The sequence below is a fragment of the Peromyscus maniculatus genome, chromosome 2 (assembly GCF_049852395.1).
Source record: "Peromyscus maniculatus bairdii isolate BWxNUB_F1_BW_parent chromosome 2, HU_Pman_BW_mat_3.1, whole genome shotgun sequence".
Classification (NCBI taxonomy): domain Eukaryota; kingdom Metazoa; phylum Chordata; class Mammalia; order Rodentia; family Cricetidae; genus Peromyscus; species Peromyscus maniculatus.
This window is the reverse complement of record NC_134853.1, coordinates 20370309-20378880: the sequence shown is the minus strand read 5'-3', so window position 1 is coordinate 20378880 and position 8572 is coordinate 20370309. Positions and strand designations below refer to the sequence as shown.

The following is an 8572-nucleotide window of genomic DNA, read 5'->3' as shown; positions in this document are numbered from 1 at the left end:
TGATCTCTTAAAAGGGAGATTTTAAAAAGGGGGGCATGTGACACTTCTCCCTGCTGCCTGACAGTTGGATTCGCTCTCTGTCAGAATAGAGGATGACTTCAGTTGTTTACTCAGTTCTGTATATGTGAGTATATTTCCTCAATTTACTGTAATAAATTTCTCTTATACTCCTTAAACAAACTCCCATGGATTTATTGAATTATATGGTACTCAATTTGTTTCTAATCCAAAATGGAGCTTTCTGTAGTATTTTTCATGAATCTACATATTCTTCTCTTCCAAGGACTACAACTGCAAAGTAGAGGTTGATGTGGCATCCAATGACAAAACAAGAGTGTGCTTCCACCCTTCTGTGGACATCCCCTATGAACATATCAAACCTATCCCTCAACCAGATATTTTGCATAACATTGAAGAAACATATGAACAAGTGCTGAAAACCAAATTAGAAGAGCAAAGTGAACAACTTGAGCAAGGACCCATGAGCAAGGTGTTCTTCATCACAAAGCATCTCTGGCACCTGCATGGGCAGTATCACAGAAGTTGTAAGAAACTAAATCCTCCCAAAGACAGGTGACTGCTCTTGATTTTCCAAGCATCAAGAAAGTTTTGCTTTGTTTCTTATTTGCCAGCTGAGAAAATGCAAATGGTGAATTCATTAAGATGTTATGTAAGAAAATAATAAAAATATGCTTTCAAAAAAAAAAAAAAGGAAAAAGAGGTGGCTCAGTGGTACTGAGTAGAAGTGACTGATGTTCCACAGGAACCAGGTTCAATTTCCAGGTCTTTTGGAGTTTGATCACACCAGGATATATAAATAAATAAATAAAAAGAAAAAAGGGACCAAGTGACCCTTTTCCCTTTCTTTTTAAGAGGTCATGTACAACAGCAAGAAGTACTGTCTTCTTTGGGCCTTATAGCCCAAGGCCACGGGAGCAGCAAATACCATTACAATGATCCGTGTTTATTGATTCTTTTTATTTTGTTGTAAAGTTGTGGTTTTTTTCCTCCCTCATTGGATTTTCTAGTCAGGGGTTATTTATCCCTTATGTTTTCTTGTTTAACCTCTATAGATGGAAATTTTTACTCTAGTGCCTTCTTTAGAGTTGTATTTGTGATACTGCTTAAATTTAGTTTTATCTTGGAATATATTTTTCCACTTTTGTGATTGTTAGCTTTATAATAGTCTCAGTTGACATTTGTTATCTTTAGCATTTGTAAAACACCTGTCTAGGTCTTTCTGTCTTTTAGAGGAATCTGGTGTTATTTTAATGAGTCTGTATATGTAGTTTATTTTTTCTCTTTCTCTTATAGGATTTGATATTCCTTTATCCTGTATGTTCACTGATTGATTATTATGTGCCATAGTGAATTTCTTTTCTGGTCCTTCCTGTCTATTTAGTGTTCTTTATCTTTCTTATACCTTATACCTTCAAGTTAGGAAAATGTTTTTTCTATAATTTTATTCAAAATAGTTTCTGTGCCTTTGATCTAGGTTTCTTCTCCTTCCTCTATCCCTATTATGTAGAGGAGACCCAAAACAGCTTGACCACACAGCTGCCATGATAGGCCTAAAGGCCCAGGCACAGCTTCTGTGACAGGCTTACTGGCAGCCAACACCCAGATCCAGGAAAAGCCATAAGATGACACCACCCAGAGATTACCCAGGGATGGGGAAGTACATAACATCTCAAACAATCCAACCATTACATAAGGTGGCCAGATGTCCCTGAGTCTAGCACGCACCTTTTTTGTTTTCCAGATACTTCTAGACAAATGTCAGCCAATCAGGGTTCAGAACCTTGGAAATGCCCTCACCCCAACCTCTGTTATGGTAAAAACTCTACCCCACCTGAGTTTGGGACTCTCTGCCCTCACCACTGTGTCAAACAGACAAGAGAGACCAAGCCCTAGAGCTTAAAATAAAGGCTCTTTGCTTTTACATACAGGATTTGGACTCTGTGTTGGTCTCTGAGGGGTTCCTGTAATCTGGGCATAACATTTGGGTGTTCACCTGGGATCACTCAAGCCCACCAGCACCACCAACCTCATAGAACCTGAAGCTGGCTGGTATGTTTGTGGCCAGCCCCTGCTCAGGAAGCCACAGAATGGACACTTTGTGATCCAGAGCTGGCAGGAGCCAGAGGGGGCTTTGAGGAGCTCAGAGCATGCCTGAGCTGTGCTGGGGCTGGTGGAGAACTGCCCCTCCAGGGTCACAGTTGATGAGTGGCTTACAAGTCTGGGGGCCCAGCTGGAGCATGGAGTCACTTTCAGTCTGTGACTCATGTTCTTGAGAATCTGGGGTTAATAATAATATTCTGTTTATGTTGTGTGCCTTCCCCACCCTTTCTAGTGTGTGGCACACCCATAACCTGCCCTGGTGGCTGCCCACCAAACCTGAGGGAGCATTGGCTCCTAGGACAAAGTGGAATATCACTGCCTATGGTTGTTAAGCTAAGATAGGCTTTGTTATAATACTGTAGCATTCAGATTCAACAGATAATAAATATTTGTCTTCTTTTAAAAAGCTTGGTTATAAACCATTATTTGTTAAAAAAAACTACTGCTAGATTCAGATGCTTCATTTTGTTACAATGATGATGAAAATTTAGAGTTATTCTTGTTATGGTATATACATGTCTTTCTGTTCTTGTTTAAAATATTGTATCTTCACAATATATTTTAGACTACTAAGGGAAATCACAAAAAAGACTTTGGTAAGAGTTTCTTTGTTTAAAAAAGAAAAGGAAAGCAGAATTTGTCTGAAGAAAATATCTGAGAAATGTCTGAATGGACTGAGGGTACATGGGACATGGTAGAAGGTCAGAGGGAATGTATGTTTATTGTAGTTCTTATACCTGCAAATATTGAATTTAAAAGCTAATTATGATTGGTTTCCATTTTAAAATTAGCTGATGATTTTGCAAAGTGTTTATGTTAAAATGGAGACATATATGTGTATGTGTATGTGGACACATATGTGACTTAGATTTAACTATATGTATAGACATAAGAAAGCTTTAACTGTATGTATGCATATGTAACTTGGATCCAACTGTATGTGTGCAAGTAATTATTGTTTAGAAAAATATGTTTTAGATAACAATCATGTGGTTTTCCTCAATCTTCACTGGTGACCTCATGGGCAGCATGTTGCTGGCAGCAATCTTTTACTAAGGTTATAAATATCTATTCAGGTTAACAAAAGCTATCTTGGAGATTTACACCTAAGTACTTATGTCTTTGCTAAGTATTTAACAACAAGCCTTCAGAAAATTTAAATAGATGGCAACATATATTTGATAAATAAGGTATTCAATAAAGATATTAAAGCTGCACCTCAATGCTTTACATACAAGAATATACCTTCCTCTGGCAGCTAAACTTTGTAATTTAAGAGTTACCCACTTAATAAGATGATGATAGTTTTAAAGACATGAAGTCATCATAGGGAATAGCCTATGTTTGCAAATGCATGGCAGAACTAGAGTTCCAAAGAGAGTCTAGTTGCAATGGTGGACCTTAGCAGTTTTAAAAATGCCAGTGCCAGGTGATGATCGCCAGAATTGCCAGCCATAATGAAACAGAGCAGGCTGAGGTCTAGAAGGCAGGATATATACTCAGCCTACACACACACACACACACACACACACACACACACACACACACACACACGCTGCCAAGAGTAGGGGCAAAGAAATGGTCCAATCTTCTAAGTAAAAGAACCAAAAGGATTATGAATGAATCCCAGATACTAAACTTTGGGATTGTTTGCAATTTGGTGCTTGGTTTTGCTTTATACAGATTGTGGTGATGCCATGTTTTCTCCCTCTTAAAATAAAAGAGGTATTTTATTTTTGATATTGCAGAAAGACATTTGAGAGATCTTTTTAAGAACAGTCTTTTAAATGTTTAAATTTATAAGGCTATGGGACATTCTAAGTTTTAAAATGTTCTGTAGTGTTAATATTTGGACTTAAAATAAAAGGCTGAAAATTAGGGTCACAACCATAAGCACCAAATACTGACCAGAAACTGGGATGTTCATTCCTTGTGATGCAGCAAGACAATGACCAAGTGAAGGGCTCTGGAACAGCTCCTGAATCCATGGGTATTAACACTCTCCAGGTTGAAAAAAAAAACCTTTTTGCAGAGGTAGCCTAAGACCATCTGTATGTCAGATGTTTGCATTGAGATTCATAACAATGGCAAAACTGCAGTTATGAAATAGCATTGAGAAAGTTGAGAACCTGTGAAGCTTAAGAATGTATGCCTAGCCACTTTGCATTTGCCAAATTTGTTAAGCTTAAGGTATCTGGATAAACTGAGTCATATAAATGTTTTTATAGTGATATTTTGTTTTGGTTTCTTTACTGACGCTAGAAGAACTTCAATTTAAAATCATTGTTTTTAGGAGAACATAGTAGTCAGTCAGAAATAATCAAGTTTAATTGTAGTCATGTTAAGTATTGATGTAATTAATTATAGGGATAAGATTTACTCAGTCCCTTACATATGTTTTCAGGGTTGAGCTTGAAACAAATAACTAGAAACAAAGTTTGGTTATTCAGATGGTGACAAGCAGCTGGCTCAGATGGTGGACAAGCAGCAAGACACTGGAATTGATTGCACACCTTTTACCTGGACAATGTAAAATCAGTCTTCTGTGTCCCTCTTCCATAGGAAAAACTCTGCCTTATGGGCCTGATGGCCAAAGAAGATTGATGCTGTTTTTCTGGTGCCCCCAACACTATGGAGACCTGGGTATGGACTGGTACTTGTCATTTATAGAATTGGAAGCTGCTTCGTCTGCACTTAGATATAATTTATCCTCCTCAGATCTCTGATAGTACTGATGGTTAGGCTAGCTATAACTTTGTCAGCTTGGTAGCCTCAGACAACCAGATCCTTCCACAAGGCTAAAGATAGGAAATCTTATAAGCTCTGAGGATCTCAGAAAATCATTTAGATTATGAGAAATGTTTCAGATTTCTCTCTTGTTATATGATATAACAGTTCAGAGCTTAATATTTAATAGAATTCTGATAGGCTGGTAGGACAATGACTACTTAGTGTTCAGTCACAAGCTCAATATTTTAAATTTATTTTAGTTGTCATCTAAATATATCTAAATATAAACTTAAAAGTGCTTCTCATCAGGCTAAAAATCTCTGTCTAATATATACCTGGCTCTCTGGGCAGAAGAAAAATGCACATACTTTTAATCAAAATCTATAGTTCTTGTTGGGACTCAAAGATATGAATCCACTTCTGCTGTTTTACAGTTACCCATCATGTGTTTTGTCTATGATATGGATTTCAGTACAGATTGGTAATATTAATTTCTCTAAAACTTTTATGTCATGTTATAAGATAGTTCCTATAGGTCTCAGAGGATAAAAAGAGTTGTAAAACTTGGATCCACTTCACAGATGTTGCAAGGACTCCAGATAGGTACAGCTTAAATTTTCTCCACTTGTCTATTCCTAAGGATGGTATTTTTTAAAAATCTCTCCTTGTCTTGGGACTCCTGCTCTTCCCAGCTACTATGAATGTAGGCCCAAGGGTTCCAAATAAGTTCATAAATTTTAACTTCTGTTTCTAGTTTAAATTTGTCTCAACAGGTCTCCACTTGGTTGGCAGACACTTCCAAGCTTCAGTTGCTGACTACAGTGTTCCAGGTAACTATGAGCTCCTGACTTGCATAAAGCTGACATGGACCAGCAATGTAATCCTTTCCTGTCTCTACAGGGTCAGATAGCCACACATGCTCCTGACAGATGCCCCATTGCCCAGCCTTTGACTAGCCTTTCAGCCTTTTACTAGCCTTTCAGCCTTTTTGGGTCTCTGACAATGGTGCTCCAATGCCTGTTTAAAGCAGTTCCAGAAGAGAATATATCATCCCATGTTCCCTGTCCATAAAAGCCTGAAATGCTGAGTCAAATGGAAACTCCTTGGCACAGAGGCAAGTTGGTCAACTATAATTCCCATTGATCATAATCTTGTTGTACTCAAAGGCCAGAACTACAGGGCCTTAAGAATGGCAGTAGATTCAAATGTCACTGCTCTAGAAAAATCTGATAGCTAGTGGTTCTTAGCTCCCAATACTCTTGAACCACCGGACGGGTATGTAGATGTAACCAACCGTCTTATTAAATAAGAAACACAGAAACAATGTAAAAGAGAAAGCCGAGAGGTCAGAGCTCAGAGCTAAAATCTCACCCTTCCTCCTGCTGTCCCAGCTTCGCGAAAAGAGACCTACTTCCTGTCCGTTCGTATTTTTTTTAAAGTATGTTGTTCTGCCTTCTCATTGGTTGTAAACCCAAACACATGACTGCCTCGTCACTGTCTGAATGTACAGCCCCCTAGGTCTTAAAGGCATATGTCTCCAATGCTGGCTGTATCCCTGAACACACAGAGATCTTATGGGATTAAAGGCGTGTGCCACCACCGCCACACTCTTGCTATGGCTCTAATAGCTCTGACCCTGAACACACAGATATCTATGGGATTAAAGGCGTGTGCCACCACCGCCACACTCTTGCTATGGCTCTAATAGCTCTGACCCCCAGACAACTTTATTTATTAACATATAATCAAATTAATATTTCAATACAAATCAAAATAATATTTCAATACAATTAGATTACCACCACATTTCCCCTTTTCTATTTTAATAAAAAGAAAAAAAGCAAAAGGTTATGACTAACAAAAGAAAAACTATATACAAAAGTACAATAACTATATACAATATATACAAGTAATAAATACCTAAACAGGTATTTGACGAATCAGAGAAAATAATTCCATTATCTATCCTATTTTGATAATTCCAAGATGTATCTAATGTACTTTCTATCCTAATTAATTTTCAACTATAACTAACTAATCTTCAACCATAACTAACTAATCTTCAACTCCCTCAGAGACCCAAGAAGGGAATAATATTAGCTAACAAAAATAAAAACAGGAAGTGCATGCAAGCAACTTCCAAAAAATTTTGTGAGTTGACAGAAACAGCCAGCTGCCTGGGCAGTCACCTGAGGTTTCTCCGCAGTGTTGGGGCATCATCTTCAGCCTATAGGCTTAGTGTATCTGACAGACTCATTTGTGAAGTAGGATGTACACAAGGTCAACAGTTCAACCTCACATTGGGTGAGAGCAGTCCACGTACCAGAAACACCTGAATTCCACTAGTGTCCTGTCATGATTCAGGATTTTAAATTCTGGAAATTGTTGACAGTTTTTTAATTCAGATGTCCATTCTTCTTGGCTGTGTATATATGGCTTCATCTCAGCATCCCCTTCTTCTCCACATCCCTCTATTAAATGCCAGTCTACTTTTGAGAGGCATGAGCTTTCAGCTGCTGTTCCATTGTACAACAGAATCCATCGGCCCTCTGCCTGTTAAGCTGCCTTCGAAGAAAAGGGCACCGTACCTTTTCCGGATGCGAAGGCCACTTCAGGGATGGGGCCATATTGTCCTGGCATCAGAAGATGCCTTTTGATAAAGCCATAACCACACTTGTTTTGGCAAGAATCAGTAGTCCCTTGTTTCGTGATCTGTCTGTCCATTTTGTCCTGTTGATTCGAGGATACTTTGTTGTCCAGTGGCTAACTTTTGCCAGAATGAAAGTTGACTCCATATGCAGTTTCTTCAATGCCCATATTTTCTCTAAAGTAGATTGGTACTGCCAGGAGCCGACATGTCTCAAAAAAGAAAAATTTTCTAAGTTATTAAAACATTTTAAATGCCATATTCTGTAGATCTCTGAAGGGTTTGAAGATGACCTGTCTAAAACATCTCTGCTCAATTTTTAAAACATATCTAATATGACTACAAGTTCTATGATAATGTCTAACTACTAGCTTTCATTTCTTTATATCCTAATAGTTGATAATAATAACATTCAAGGATCAGAAATTTGCATTACATTGTTAAATGGATGGAATAAATACAATTAGAAATATACATATAGCATTTTCTAACAATATCAGTTTCAAATTTGTGTACAATATAAAACAATTCAATCCAATGTAAAGTATTTAAAACTAGTAATTGTCTTTTTCTTTTCTTTCTTTCTCTTTTTTTTTTTTAAACAAGAACCTTAAATCTAATCTCCTTTGCTTAGCCTTTTTCCTAACCCTTGACAATAACTTGTAACCAACCCCCCTAAATACTAAAAATTATCCCAGACCCAAAACCCATTAAAAAGACCAAAAAACCACCCGCCCCACACCACCTCTTTGGGAATGTGGGCGTCGTATTCTTAAAATTGCTTCCTGCTGGGTATGGGCGAAGTTTTCTTTATCCTGAAAGAAAAATTTTAGGTTAATTGTCAAATTCTAAGAGAGGTAACTATATCCTTCATTATCCAGTCTGTGTATAATGCCAAAGTTCAGGGTTTATCTCAAGTCCTTATTCAAGTAGTCTTTGAGACTGGATCATCTCAGCTAGTCATCTCAAAATTGCTCTGAGCACCTTGTAGTTCAAAGCTGATCTGTGGATGATGTTTGTCAGCTTAATGATATTATTATTGTCCATGTGGAATTGTTGTTGTTGTGGGGCCCC

General features: G+C 37.7%; 1 pseudogene; it reads left to right on the top strand.

Moving 5' to 3' along the window:
* Positions 1-185: 185 nt before the first annotated feature.
* Positions 186-577, top strand: LOC102914091 (large ribosomal subunit protein mL42-like; annotated as a pseudogene).
* The last annotated feature ends 7995 nt before the right edge of the window (positions 578-8572 follow it).